The sequence below is a fragment of the Poecile atricapillus genome, chromosome 2 (genome assembly GCF_030490865.1).
Source record: "Poecile atricapillus isolate bPoeAtr1 chromosome 2, bPoeAtr1.hap1, whole genome shotgun sequence".
Lineage (NCBI taxonomy): Eukaryota > Metazoa > Chordata > Aves > Passeriformes > Paridae > Poecile > Poecile atricapillus.
In genome coordinates this window covers 60,167,761-60,183,433 of record NC_081250.1, presented here as the reverse complement: position 1 = coordinate 60,183,433, position 15,673 = coordinate 60,167,761, and positions in this window count along the sequence as shown.

Sequence of the window (15,673 nt, the reverse complement as noted above, 5' to 3'; positions counted from 1 at the left end):
AGTTTGTGTGTCACCTGCTGCTTTCAATCCATCTCTAATTTAAAGTAGCAGTCACATACTTTTTATGGGCTGCCACAGTCAAGATGTTGTTCCTTCCTGGTGTTGTTGCAGGATCTGGTAAATTAGAGCAATAGACTTTTTAGTGAAGGAAATTTGGACTCTGGACCTCATGTCACTAACCCAGAGTTGATATTCCTCAGGTAAACAAAGACTTTTATTGTTTTATTAATTTTTTTTTTTCTGAGACAGTTATATATGGGATGATTTATTCAGTTGTGAGTAAATAAAAGTGCTTAGTAGGTCATGTAAAGCCACAGCTGCCTCTCGTCACTTGTATCCTGCAGTGCTGTGCTGGTGCCTTTGCCCTTTGCAGCCGGCACAGAGGGAAGGGCAGCAGAGGGAGCAGTGGGCTGCCAGGTGCTCTGCTGGGGGAAAACATGGACCCTCTGCCTTGACAGTCAGGGATAAGGGGATTCCCATAGGCCATACTAATTCAGGGGCTGTGATTCAAGACTAATGTCCTCAGTTAATATCCTGTGACAGAAAACAGATTTATTTTATGGTGAATGTTACAGTCCCCCAGAGGGGGAAGTATGCTGTCCTCTAAACGTGGAAAAATAGAGAGCAAAAATCAAATTCCAGGGAGAAAAGGCCACTTTTGTGGCACTTTGCAGCAGCTTCCACAAAAGCCAGGAGAGGGAAGTGCATCCACTCCTTAGCTGCCAGGCTGACTGATGCCAGAGAAGTTCAGCAATGACAAGTATGCCATTATTTTCATCCTGGAGGTCTGCAATGTCATGTGCTTGTGATCTGTCTTCAGCTGCTAGACTCAGACAAGTTGAATTGTCCAGGCAGCACTGCAGCAGCAGAGAAGCCCAGCTGTGCCATGGCCATAAACAGAACAGTGTTTTCTGTTTAGTGCCCACCAGCAGGGAATTCATGTTATTTACTAATACCTCACCATATGTCAGGACTTCACTGCTAGTTCATGAGCACCACCTTGTGCTTTCTGATGTAGGTGGGTGGCCCACAGATGATGAGTCTGAAGGGCACTCCTCCTAACTAAACCCATCCTAAAAATTCTATATTTTTTTAATATATTTCTACTTGGAAATGTGAGTAGTAGGGGCATCACATAGTGGAGATACATGGTGGCAGGTGGATGATGCTCCAGGAGGTGCCTGACAAGGAGTTTCAACCACCTGGTGTATGCAGGACACTTTGGTTAGTGCTGTGAGTGCTCCTGATGTTTTCCATGTGGTGTTGGAAGTCAGGAGAAGTCAGGCAAGCTGGGAATATAAATCAGAGATCAAAACAGTATGGATGCTCAGTCCCCAGAACTGCTGCCTGAGGTGCAGTAGGTGTAGCACAGGATAGGGTGGTGTAGAGACAGGCAGCTGATGTCCCCAGAGGGCCTTGCACACTGCTTTTAACTCTACTTGCACTTGGGCTTTCGGCTGTGGGAGCGTAATCCATATCCCAAAGCCAAAGATATGTCACAGAAAGGTCCTGGTTCCTCCCCCCTCACCCCAGTTTTAAGCCATGGTGACCTCAGAGAGCACGAGACTGTGTTTTTTATTTTTTTTTATCTTTGTGAAAGGAGTCTTGTTTGCTTGCTGGCCCTTGCACACCAAGGCACTGTTGTGTTACTTAAAATTGTAAATTATGTCTGTTTAAGAAAATGTCAGTGTTTTTTAAAACAGAATAACAGAACTGGAAAAGACTTGGCTGTGCTGTTTGTTACACGAGTTGCAGGCAGGCAGAATGATGCATTCACCATTATGAGCAGATTCAGGGAGACTAATGACTGCTGCACAATATAGCTTCAGTTCTTTCAAGTAACATGATAGTTGTTTCTTTGCTTGCCAGCAAGATTATCTGAGCAACGTTAATGCTCGTGCGCTGACGTATAGGGGAACCATCAATATGGGGCTGTGCCTACCAACAATAACTCCCTGCTCCCACTTACTAATTGAAATGACCTTTCTATCTGAAAAAGAGAAAAAAAAAAAAAAGATGTAAGAGAAATACAGCTCTGATGGAGGGGTTTGATTTCTCTGGAACCTATTGTACATGTGGATATTTCTTGTACATTCCTCAGGAGTTCTGTGAAACAGTTACTCAGCTTTTGGATAGGACTAAGTTATAATGAGTGTTTTTTGTTGACAGCCTCTAAAACCATGCTAGGAGAATCTCTCCTACTATATAATACTGGTACATGCTTGACAACCATGTTGTTTCCAACATGGATATTCTCTGCAAACCACAGATCCTTTGAGAAAGAGAGTGAATTAAGAGGAGAAAAATATTCTGCTAGACCATTGACACCTGCCCTCAGAGAAATTCCTCTTCTTCCATCCCAAATGGAATCTTACTGTTCTTCAAAATAGCAATAGCAAAAAAAAAAAAAAGAAAAAAGAAAAATAAAGAAAAAACAAGCAGCTGGCTCTTTATTGTCAGTGTCTATTTTATGTGGAGCAATATACAAACACAAAGGAACTTAGAGCAAGAACTGTTGTGCTTTTCAGTTTTTATCAGGAAATGTCATGAGAAAATGGCCTAAACATGTGGACTGTTTGCCTCTAGTTGCATAAGAGTCTGGCTTGGCTTTGATTCACCTTAGATATCCAGAAGAAATTAGAAGAGATGCACTGACTTTGTAGTGGGTTCTTGGTATATTTTTGTTTGTCCACTTGTTTTGAAATATTGCTCACTGCTTCTACTCCCTTCCTCAGCAGAGGTGTTGCCTTTCCTGTGTTTTTTCACCAAACATTGAGGTTAGACTCTGCTCTTCAGTGGTGTCATTTTGGGATCCCACAAGTGAGGCTTCAACCACAAAAGATTATATTGACATATATGTTTACTTATTAAATAAGGAAAAAAAACTAACTAGAGGGCTTCAAACTGGATTTGTCTGTGTGGGAGTACCATGTTTGACAGGAAACATGTTTATGTAATTTTTTTCCCATGAGAATCACAGTTTTCCTCATCTGACATCCAGGTTTCTCATCAGAGGATCTGGAAAAATATGGTATTTCATCCACTATTATAGTGACTCAGAGCTCTGGCCCCTTGACTGTAACAAGTCTGAACTCTGATCGCCCTTTTACCTCTCACATTTGGTCACAGAGACTTACCTGGACCACCAAGGACTAAATTTTTGGGTTTTCTTTCTATAGGTTTAGTTTTTGAAAATTTAAGATTTTTAGAAGAGATTAGAGGTCTAATACAAAAGATATTGAAGCCAAAAAGGGTCTTTTCATAGAGTGACTAGTAGTTACCCTTGAAATTCAGACCAACTTTGAAGCCTGAGATTCAGACTAGGTGTCCCTAAATACAGCTAAAAACTGTCCACATATTTGGATTAAACTGACATTAATGGGTACAGTGATATGATACATATTTCCTTAATGTTCTTCCAAGCCAGAACAAATTCATCTTTGTATCCCAGTTGCAAACTTCTAGTTCACAGGTGAATGGGAGGATCTATGTGTTTTCTTCAATGTATGACAGGTTTATAGAATTCTCTGAAAGTGTGGCTTTTGGATACATTGCAAAAGAAGGAAAAATGTTTTCTTTCTCTGGCTAGCAGCCACCATCTAATTTTAGCTGCAATCTTCAAAGGCTGTAGAATGGGCACTGCCTCTTCCCCAAAATGTGTTTTCCCTGGCCTTGACACACACTGGACTAAGTTGTTATTCACTGCTAAATTTGCTTGCGTGCAGCTAAAGCCTGATAATCTTGGGTCTCAACTAAGCCAAAGCTCTTTAACTTGTTTTATTCTGCTAGGCCATATTAAAGAACAAAGCAAAATAAAAAAAAAATCCAAATGAAATAAAACAAACAAACAAAACCCAACAAACCATGCCAAACCAACAAGCCATCTTGCTACACCTTACTATTTAAAAAGAATTGGGTTAAGTTGATAACAGTCCAGATGCTGAAGGAAAAGGCGCTGATGTTTCAAAAGAAGATGGTGCTCGTGGATCCTTACAGAGCCAACACTTAAACATGGAGTTCATGATGAAAAGGGGAAAATAAGGTGCTATTTGTCTTTATTCATGTTTTGGGGGACAGTTTCTCTAAGGCCACTTTTCTGCACTATTTGGGTATATGCTGAGTGTTTGTGATGTGTAAGGTGCTCATTAGTAACATCACACTTCTAAACAGCTTCTGCCTTCCCTCCCAGACAGAAGTGTATTGACAAGTGGAAAACAGTTCTCATACTGCTCCATTGCTGTGTCTGAATATCATCTGCTCTTCCACACCTGTATACGTATGTGCATGTGTGTATATACACACTATATATATATATATATATATACACACACATACATATATACACTCACATATATAGTATCCAGTAGGATTCCTGACATTTTAAGGGTTACATTTATTTTATAGGCATATTGGCATATTTATACCACTTCTCACTTACAAATAAGTTTTCTTAAACTCATGTTTTCAATCCTCTAAATAAAGCTGAAGAAGATAATGGACACTGTGGATTTATTATATATTTAGAATTATTTTTAGACATAGCTGCATTTTTTCCAATCTTAATTTTTCAACTTGTAGGTCTTCAAACTGTGCTGAACAAACCCATCTACAAAAACTAAAAAAAATATTTTTTAGAATGGTAGTGTCTGCTAAGATGTACAAAAAGATTTAAAAAAAAAGAAAAAAAAAAGGGGGAAAAAAAAGAAAATAGTTTTGCCTCCTGTTTAGCATGGTCCTACTTCACTCCATTTTTATTCTATTTCCACTTCTCACTGAGATCAAATAGGGCATTCAGGTTTTTCATTTTAAACATGGGAAGCAAATGGTTCATATTCCAGCAGCTGTCTTTTAGAGCCTCATTTCTGCTCTGACCTTGCTTTCTTGCTTCTGTTATTGGCATCAATCATTGTTTAACAGAATGAGAAAGTTCCATAGTTAATTATTCTGCTGCCCAGTCCCTTCTGTCTTCTAATAACAAAACATAGGATCAGACATCCATGTGAATACTAACTTTATTCCTCAGCTAAAACACCATGCTTTATCTGGCTGAGGGTAGGATTTCCAAGGAAGCCTAAGAGGGTTAGATGGCTGAATCTCATTGAGCTTCAACAGCCAGCTCACATTAAAAAAAAACCAAAACAACAAAACAATTATAAAATCACATTTTAAACCTCAAAATCTTCTACTATCAGGAAAGAAAAAAAAAAAGTCCTTTAAAGACTAAGTCTGATTTAAGTTCTTGACTAAACTCATGGACCACTGGGGCCCCATTCAAAGTGTTATGCTGCATATAGACAGCCCTAGACTGTGAAAAGCCAATAAAAGGAGTAAATAGGACACAAGGGCTGAAGAAAAGGTTCATAGTTGTTTTTCTAACCATTCCATTAAAAGCTATGAAAGTCTGTTTCTTTTCTCTTCACCTCCACTAATGACTCTACCCTAAATAGCTCACAGAGACTTTTAGAAAGGTTTCATAGGAAAAAGAGGACCTGTATGGCAACTGTTGGAGCAAAAACTGGTTTCCCCACTCCATCTGCCTGATGTCTGGTAGGCATCCTTATAAAGAGATCAGAGCGAATGCTTGTGTCAGTCAAAACTTTTGAAAAACAGGGTTCAGATAAGTAAATATCAATTGATTCAAGTCAGGTGATCAGATGCTCACAGTGTTCACATGTGTTTGTGGTTTACTTTTACTTTTTGAGATGCATTGGCCTCAGCTCTAAGGGTGGAAAGTACATAAGGAATTTTAATTGCCACTCCTCAAAAATCACATTCTTGAGCAAACCTGGCTTGCTGGAGAGATTAATTTAATGTATAGATATAAAAACAAAACATGGATTTCCAAAGTTTGTCTTTGGAATATGCTTGGCAAGCAGATTTCAAAATTTTTATTCTTTCCATGTCAGCATCCCAGCAATCCCACCACAGCTAAGAAAACTAAACATAAAAAACAGGCATGTTTATTTATCACTTTTTTAAGGTGATATTTACCCACTAGACTGAATAGCAGGCAATGCAAAGTCATCCCTGTCTGGTAGGAGTTTTGGAGAGGGCTGCGTGCAAGCAGAAAATGTGGTGTTCTTTAGTGACATAGGGGGAACTGATGGGGATGAGGGGAAAAAAGCTGGTTCCTTTCCATTTTCCTTGACATAACTCTGGATCCCAGAGGAACTGGGGAACAAGGACTGAGGTGACTCCTTGAGGTGTTGAGTAAGCAACACACAGGGCTGGAAACTGAGGAACTGCATTTGTGCTCTTTGTCCTCTGAAGGACACCTTGCTGGACTCAGGAGCATTTAAAGCAGCTTTCTCCTCCTTTTATCCTGATATTCATATTTCCTCTGATCAGTGGAAGACTTGCCTATATGCTTGTCTGGTCTATTTTCATGTCTGAACTAAGCATATTTTTATATCATGAGCTGTTCTAAAAAGGAAACACATGGGCACTGGCATAGCTCCTAATACTGTATGTTTTAAGATTATTGCCAGCCAACAGCAGCAGGGGAAGACTGTGAGCCTTAAGGAGGTGGAAAGAAATCCTACTCAGAAAGAAATTGCCTTAGTTTGGCTTGTAGAAACCTCTCAAAAAGCTGAGCTGGTAAAAAAGGAATGTTACCAACCCTTGCATCCAAGTAAGCAGCAGCAGCTAGCTTCCGTTCATCCCTTTCTGGAGCAGTGCCAGCTGTGTGCAAGATAAGATCCGTGAAGCCCTTGGTGTGCTTTGGAGAAACACACTCACCCCAGACTAAGAACATGTAAAATCATCTGTCAGCACTGCCATTTCACTGAGCCCTAGCTCTGCTACCATTGTGCAGGGTAGAGCAACAGGAGAAAGAGTGAGAAGTGTGAGGAGGGACAGGGAAAGGCTTTCCAGAGATGGAAGCAGGAGAGTGTCACAAAGTCATGCTTGTCCATCTGGCCATCCAGCTCTACCTGGAGTCAAACACCTGATATGGACCACGGAGAAGTCAGTGCCCCAGCACCTAACAGTGAGCAGGTGTTTCACTTTAAAGCTGTTCCCAGCCAGCAGTTGGGATTTTTATGAAGGGATTATGAGCAGTTGTTTCACAGAAAGAGAGAAAACACTGTGCAAAGTCACAGGGGCTTCCCTTGATGTTATCATTGCCCTGCTGGCCCACCACATCCTCTGGTCTAAATCACAGAGGCAGATGTGCACAACACTGACCTCTTTGTCCTGCCATCGGCACCTGACAGAGTGCTGGCAAACCTGAGCCTTGTCCTTTCTTCAGGGTTGGAAATGACTCCTAGGCCCCTCATAACCTCTTTTCCAGCTGGCATTTCCCTCTCCTGCCTCGTTTCCCAATGGCTGTGTGTCAGCCCCTTGTCCTACCTGTCTGTGTGCACAGCTGAGAAACAGCTGCAGAGGTGGAAACACTGCAGCCAGATGCTGCTGACAGAGCAAGGAGAGGAAAAAGAGAGCTGCTGAGCATCTGCCAAGACAGAAGCAACTCAGAGCAGTTTTATCGAAATGCCACAGTGAGAACTATATAAAAAAATATCATTCTTTCAGAAATGAGCCCTGTTAGCATGGGTGTGTGACATTTTTGAAAGTCTGCTCTCTATAGTTTCTTCTTTCATCTGGAATTATCTTTTCATTCATACCCATGCAACTATATTTTAGGCAAATTTGCAGTTTCTTCAGAATTCAGTGGTCTTTAGCTACAATTGAATCTTGGGATGTTGGCTCCTGCTCCTCTTCCCTGGGACAGGAGTCTGGAAAACATGAGGCCATCTTTCCAGACCCAGAGATTTTGTCAGCTCTGTGGTCATGAAGTGATTCCACCAGTCTGCCTGGCTGCCCATTAACTAAGCAATGTCAGCAAATAGGAGCTTGTGTGCATTGTGCCAACTTACACAACTGCATCTGCCTCAGGCAGGTATATTTATAGCAAACAGGAAAGCAAACACAGAGAACTGCCACCCTTCCTTTTAGTATGTCCTTAGGGTGGGATTTTTTCCATCCAGGTAGATTGGTGAGTCAGATGAATATAAGTAAGAGAGGTTTAAGTCCATGGGAGCTAGCACATGTGGGGTTTATACTCAGCTTTATCACTCACCTACAAGGCCACTTCATGAGAACAGTGTCGTATAAGCAAAGGCAATTTTTTGTTAATAGAATGTGTGATAATACTACAAATGAGCTCCGCTGAGACACTTTAGGAATTAAATTAAAATAAATCAATGTTAACATGAAGTCTAGGAGACAAGACGAGGAAGAGACAGCCCAGAGACCTAGACTGGGTCTTCTGAGTGAATTCTTAGTGCATCTATTTTTTTTGAAAAATTATAGCTAACCATTGTCTTTACTCATCTATAGTTGCTGCTGTCACTGTGTCTATAGTCCATTTAGTGTCTAAGACTGTAAGTATCATCAGTATTTTCAATGATACTGACATACACAGACACACATTTCTGTTTCCTGCATTTGACTAGGGTATGTCATATATTGTTTTGCTGTATTTGTTTGGTCAGGAATTCTATAATTCCTAGGACAAAAAGTGTTGTTAGAGCTTTTCTTTCAGCCTGGTAAAAACCCGGTGGTGGTTTGTGGAGACGTGAGCTCCAGCATCAGGCTTGGTGTCTGTTGAGGGTTAGGTGGGAATTTTTACCCATTATGTGCTAGGACAACCTAACTACCGGTACTTAAGGGTGCTCACAAAGGACAAAGAGTGGCCGGGCCCAGGGTGGCGGGGGAAGGGGGCAGAAAAAGGAGGGTGGGGACAGTTTTTAGCTGGCTTTTTCCTCGGCTTCGGGGAAGAAGGACGTTCGTGCGCTGGGTCGCGGAGCTGCTTCTCCTTCTCCCCTCTTTGTTGGTGGCCTCGCACCCGCTGTCCTGCCAGGCATCGCCGTGGAGCTGCTGATACACCTCATCCACCAGCCCAGGATCTCAGCTCATCCCTGCTGTTCCACCTCATCCACCAGCCCAGGATCTCAGCTCATCCCTGCTGTTCCAGCTGACTGTTTCCTCGGAGCCCTGCAGGAGCACCGGGACTGACTGCCCGAGGGGTTTGTGAAAACAAAGCCTCTCCTCCATCCCGTCTCAGCCGAGAAAGCTGTCCCGGGGTCCCTGGTTCTGTTTTCTTGTTATTGCTGTAGTTATTGTTTGTTTGTTTACCTGGTTATACTAGTAAAGAACTGTTATTCTTATCCCCAGATCTCTGCCTGAAAGCCCCCTTGATTTCAAAATTATAATAATTCGGAGGGAGGGGGTCTACATTCTTTCATCCCAAGGGAGGCTCCTGCTCTCCCTAGCAGACACCTGTCTTCTAGAACCAAGACAGTGTCCAGGTTGCAGAGGAAGGCTCAGAGTTGCACTGGAAGGTTGGGAAACTGCTGGCAGGTTCTTGGCTCCTGTTGGTTTTACACCTCAGTGTTCCAGGATTCTATGTGCACTTCTTCTCTAGAGATTTATAGATTCAAAGACTCACAGAATGGTTTGAGTTGGAAAGGACCTTAAAGTTCATCCAGTTCCAGCCCCCCTGTCATAGGCAGGGACATTTTCCCTAGATCAGGTTGCTCAGAGCCCCATCCAGTCTGGCTTTTAAAACTCAGAGCTTCGAGATCCGGCATATCTCATTTGTTTGGCTGGATAAATATTCAACAGGTTTTCAAAAAAATGAAGATAAAACATGTGATTCAAATTTAAATTCCTGTTCACTACAGAGAGATTTATTATTATTTTTGCTACTGTTATTTGCATTTTAGGTGACACTACCCAATAACTCAATTTATCTGGCTAGACATTTACAAATATCTTGTGCTAGCTATTGTACAAATGCATAAAAAAGATAGCTCCTGCCCCAAATAGCTCACATAAATTTCACACTCCCAGCTCATTCAACAAACTTTCTGAAATATTTCTGAAGAAAAACACTGTTGCTGGTATAGGATCAATAACTTTTTATCAGTTGGTGCTCAGTATGGAAGTTGTGTATTTTTAAAAGGTAGGGAACATAACACGCATTTTCTTCCTTTTCCTACTTTTTTTCTCATCTTTGCGTGATAAGATTTGTTTTTAAAATTTGTTTCTGATGGTCTGTTTCCATTATGTTTATATTCTCTTCTCCATGACCACTTATTGCTATGTTTTCATTTTTACTCTGAGAAATGACAGTATTTATGACAAGTGCAAAATGAGATGAAAACTGACAACATATGAAACACTTTACTCATAGGAGTGAAAAGTAAATCTTCTCACTGTTGAAGAAGTCACCCTCTTTCTTTTTTGTTCAAAAGCTGCTGTGTGTCCTAGGAAGCAGGATTCAAAGCTCTGTTATCTCAGTTTTGTCAGGTGGTTTTGGAAAGGAGATGGTTTGTATTCATCAGCCAATGGGCCTGGAGGGGAGGGAGCAAGAAACATAGTCTTGCTCCCAGCATTTTCTCCTTGCTTCACTTTGACCTCTTATTTTCTGGATTTGGCTTCTCAGTTGATGACTACCAGCTGTGTAGGACTTTCTGCACCATGTTGCTTCTGTCTGTTGCTTCTACCGGGAAGTCTGGAGAAGACAGAAGGTGGCAAATAATCTGTAGGAGTCCCTTCAGATAGTAGCCCCCTGAAAAGACTTTCTAGACTCAAATTTAAAAATTGGCCCTAAGAAAGAGTAAGACTGAGTAGTACAATGTTTTTATAGCCTTTGCTGAAGAGGCAATTCAGATTCCTATTAAGATTCTTATCCAAGGAAAGAACACCAGGCTGTTCCAACTAGGTTAAACAGGAGAGGATATTTCACAGAAAAGTGATATTTTAAGTATGCAATATTTTTTATCTCCACATGTAAAGAAAGCACCACCTTGATAATTAAAGCAAACTAATTTTGGGGGGAAGGAAAGTCCCCCTTTCACATTCAGCTCCCCTTGCACTGTCCTTCCATCCAAAACTACAACAGAAGACATGATGTCTTGGAATAAAGGGCCCACATTTTTATATGGTTTTATATTCTTTTGTGGTTCTAATGAAGCTTTATATTATTATAATGGTATATATCCTCATGTGTAGTTACAGAAATACTTACAAAAGTTACATAAATACATAGATAATTTATACAGATTATACAAATAGTTGCCATCCAGGCTCAAAACCTAGGGAAGACTTTGAAGATAACAAGAACAAGGCTATGTCTGTGCAAAGCTTTTTGCTTTATGGATACCCAAAAGGAAAACAAAGGTAAAAGAAAAAGGAGACATGCAAAAATTAGAATCCAGTCAGAATGAAGCAGGTTTTAAAGGATTCCATAAATTTAGACATGAAGCACTCAAGGGAAGAGATTTGTCTCCGGAACAGCTCTGCTCTCACTTGACACCCCACCTCCCTTTCAAAATTACATCAGTGAATTAACTTAGCCTAAAGCAAGACATATTAAATCAAATATTTCAATATTTAGGATTTTACAGAAAAAGAGTGAATCGTCCACACATTTGCCTACCAGCATTCAATTCAGCTCCTGGATTTCTGGGTGAGTCCACTCATGATTCAGGGATTCAGATAGAAGGGGAATTTTCAAGACTGATGTTGTTTGCAAGAGCCACTGTTAAGCTATACCTGTGGAAAAGAACTGGTGGATTTTGAAACATGACTAAAGACAGCAAGGTGGGGAACTCAAAGACATGTTGAGTTCTACATCCTTAAATTGAAATGGGTTGTCTTCCAGCAATGCTGGTGATCCACTCTGCTCTTCCTCCCTCACATCAGATTATTCCCCCCAGACTAACCAACAGTTGTAGCTTAAATGTAAATATATGTCTACACCTAATTTGCCTACTTATATTCGTTTAAGAACTTGCAGTGTCTTTTTCTTGAGTATCTGCTGACAGTATGTTAAGAATTTTTAGTAAATGCTGACTTTGTAGTACCAGCCAGTCCATGTATCCATCACGACGTAAAAGACTTGGCCTTCTAAATAACTCAGACAGTATATGCCAGACCCACCCAACTGATACAATAATAATGCATAGTTTTTTGGTTATTCTCAATAAAATTGTTAACCACTATCTCTTGACATTATCACTTGACTTAGTCTTACTTTTAAGCCTGTTACAAAGGTTGGCAAGGCTGCAGTAAGTAAACATTACTTTTACTGTTTCAAGTACAATGCTAGGTGATATGCCCAAAACCAGATATGAAATCATGCTCTTTAAAACCAGTTGAAACTAATTGCACTTGAACTATGCAGGAAATTTGTGAACAACTGGTGTTTAATGAAAGAGAATATCTAGTGATTTCTGACCCCTAGTGCTCAGTCTTTTCACTTGAAGAGCCCTGTTGAAGCAGAGAAAATTGCACATCACTTTTAAGTGCAGAAGTAGGGAATTACAATACATTAGTATACCAGGGCTTTATGTACCTGTAAGACTAGAAATACATTCAGCCCATCCCAAGCAAAGTGTTTATTGGCTTTTTTTCTGTTTTGAGACCTGACTGCTTCAAAGGACAATTTTATGTAATTGCTCATTTCTCTTTGCAAGTGTTAATAGAGCTGACTATATCTCATCTGTTTTTTTTCCTTTGCACAGCACTGTATATGCATAATACATGCTTTTTAGGCCATTCTGCAGCAAGAAATATTCAAATAGAAACTGATATGACATGTATGACTTTTACTTCTGAAGATTTTTCCAGAAAAAAGAAAAACAAACTCAGAGTCTTCACACAGCTCACGTTTGTAGGCCAACAGTAATCTTCAGATCTAAACAATGCACACTTAAACCTCTAGTTCTCTTTGCATTAGAGACACTGAACTGGAAAAAGGGTAGAGTAAAGGAAAAAAAAAATAAAGAATGAAATGTATCTGTCTCAGAATGATGAGATAAAATGCAAGGACCTCACTCTTGTTTAAAAATAATTTTATAGAGAAAATATTTCTCTGGCATTTGTCATACTACCAAGAAGAGTATGTTATTCATCAGAAACCTTTTGCAAACAACTATTTTGCTATTGAATATGGGCTTTCAATGTCATAGGACTAGGACTTTAAGATCAGGACCACCTAGGAATCCAGAGGAGGATTCCTAATCCAACCACCTCAAATTAGAAAATGGTAAATTCCAGACTGCTTCATCTTCCCTTTTTTTCCCTTACCACTAACTTATTCTTTCTCTGAATCAAAAGTGCTATTCAGCCTGCAGCCATATGTGAGCAATCACAGCTTGACACAGGGTACTAATAACACCTACTCCAGCCATCTACCCTTAAATTGGAGCATTGCCATTGATGTGGTGATTGCTCTGGCTTGTGTAAGCTGCACTTGGGAAGCAGTGGGCACCACGGGAGAAGGAGCAGGAGCCCCACACTCGAGGCCAGCGGCAGCACCAGGCCCCAGCAAATGGAGCACGGCCATCTGAAAACGGAGTGGGGTCAGAGATCACCCCTCAGCCTCATTTCATAAGTGGCCCTAATGTGCTCCATAAGCACAGATCAGTAAAGAGAGTCTGAGTCAGCCTTCAGATTAACATTTGTTTTCATTTTTTGGTGGCTTCAGAACACACAGGGGTCATTGAACTGTTCATGCTGGCGCTGTTTTGCATTCATGGTCTGGAAGAAAATAAAGTCCTAACCTCTGACCTTTCATTAGAGTAGAGCACACAGGAGGTTAGAGGTGAAAAGGAAAAAAAAAGGAGGGAAAAAGGTATTATTCTTCCTCAAAAAATAAGTGGCTCCTGTTCATGTTGCAGGGCTGGCTTGTCATTAGCACAGAAATGTATTTGCTAATAGGTAAAGTTATAATGTAGCATGGTACAGTGAAGTACCACAGAAGATTAATTTTCTTCAAGCACAGCTGAAGTAGCTCTTTCCTCTGAGTTTTATATTCTTTGAGAACAGCAGCAGCATGGCCTGTCAGGATGAGGGTCCATGCTGAGGAGGGGCTCAAGTCCAAGACATTAAAGCTGTTAGTTTTGCTGATGATTCCAGAATCCCTCAACATTTCATTCTCAAATTATTTCTTATATCAAACCACTTCCTCAGATTTTTTTCTTTTTTTTTTTTTTTTCCTCAAGAAAAATGTGTTGTTTTTGCAACTTAGATGCATGTGTTGCCTCTGAGGAAACATGTATTTTTCCTGGTTTTCACCCAGCGTTATTAAAACAAATACTATCCATAAAGTCCAGTTGATGCTATGTGAAGTTCACTGACGTACTGAAATGAGGGAGTGAGCTTGTGCATCCTTCTGCAAGCCAGCAGACAGACAGAAGCAGTTTCAGAACACTTTGTGAGCACTACCCACACCACCTGAGTATTTCAACAAAAGGCCTGATTTTCCACTGCTTTTCCCAGCCTGGTAATTGGTGCCGATGTAAACTGTCGATAAACTGCAGCTCCTGGCTCAAGCCTAATGATATACTTGCTCTTTCCATGGTTTAAACGGATACACACAGCGCCAGGCAGTGTGACGGACGGGAACAGACCGGCAGGCCAATGAAACAGCTGTGCATCTTAGACCTCTCCTATGAACCAACAGGAAAACTAAACCCACATCCCAAAAATATTTCAGCGCCTGAGGTTGGCAAGGCTAGCCCTGGAAAGGACTCTCTGCTTCTGAAACTACCCCTGGGGCTCACCAGCTCCCTGCTCCTCCCCTTCCCAGTGAGAGACTTCTGGGCCAGGAAAAGCAAATTCATTCTCCTCTGTACCTGGTTGTAGTTAGACATTTAGGCATAGTGCCAAGGAGACCAGGGCAGATATCCAGGGAAATTTAAACCTGCAGCACACTGCTAGAAATCTTTTGCCAAAATGAATCTTGACTAAAACCCATCAGGATGCCATTCCTGATGGCTCCTGTAATATTTCAGAGTTGTTTCATGAAGAGCAGGAGTGTGTTTGTGAGGTTGGTTTGGTTTAGTGGGAATTCAAGGCCCCTATGAATTAGGCAGAAACACATAAGCTGTGCTTGACAAAAGGATATTTGGGTGGATCCAGAGCTGTAACTTGCTGCCGAGCTCTTCAGAGGTACAGAGATCTGTGCATGTTTCCCTGGACTCTGTTGTACCTCCCCTCTTCTACTGATGCAGTTATACTGGGTGATCAATATGTCTCACCCTCAGTACATACTTTCAAGCATACAATCAGGATAAAGACACAGTGTATTTATTGTGTAACTTTTCTGTTACATTTAGACTATTCAAATTTTAAAACATTTTGTTTTGATTTGTTTTCAGTTAAATATGTGCATTGTGTTTTTAAATTATATTGTATTGTTTCCTTCTTTTTTTGGTGGCCAAAGTAATTAGCCAATAGAGAAGAAATTTTGAAATCCATATCTGGGTGTAACATGAAAATTTCACTCTGCTATGGTCACACTGCCACATTGTGCAATAAAGAATGAAAGCAAACAAGTGTGATTTATGTAACTGTTCCCACTCAGAACTGTGAATTTTAGACTCAGAAATTAAATTATCTGTTGCAATTGATAATGTCTGCAGTCAGGTCAAATTTGTCAGAACAGCTCAAATTTGTTGAGGGTGAATGAGGTAAGAAGAATTTTATTCTGTGGACTTTTTGGGGAACTTGAACCTGCATGGATTTGTGTGAAATAATCATGAAAGTTTTGTAGAAACCGTCACTGAGAAATTAGCTTTGTATTAGTACAAATGTTGAAGTTTCCTCTCCCAGCTATTTCCTGAGTTGTAATGGAAAACAGCAGAGACCTGGTGAAGGCTGA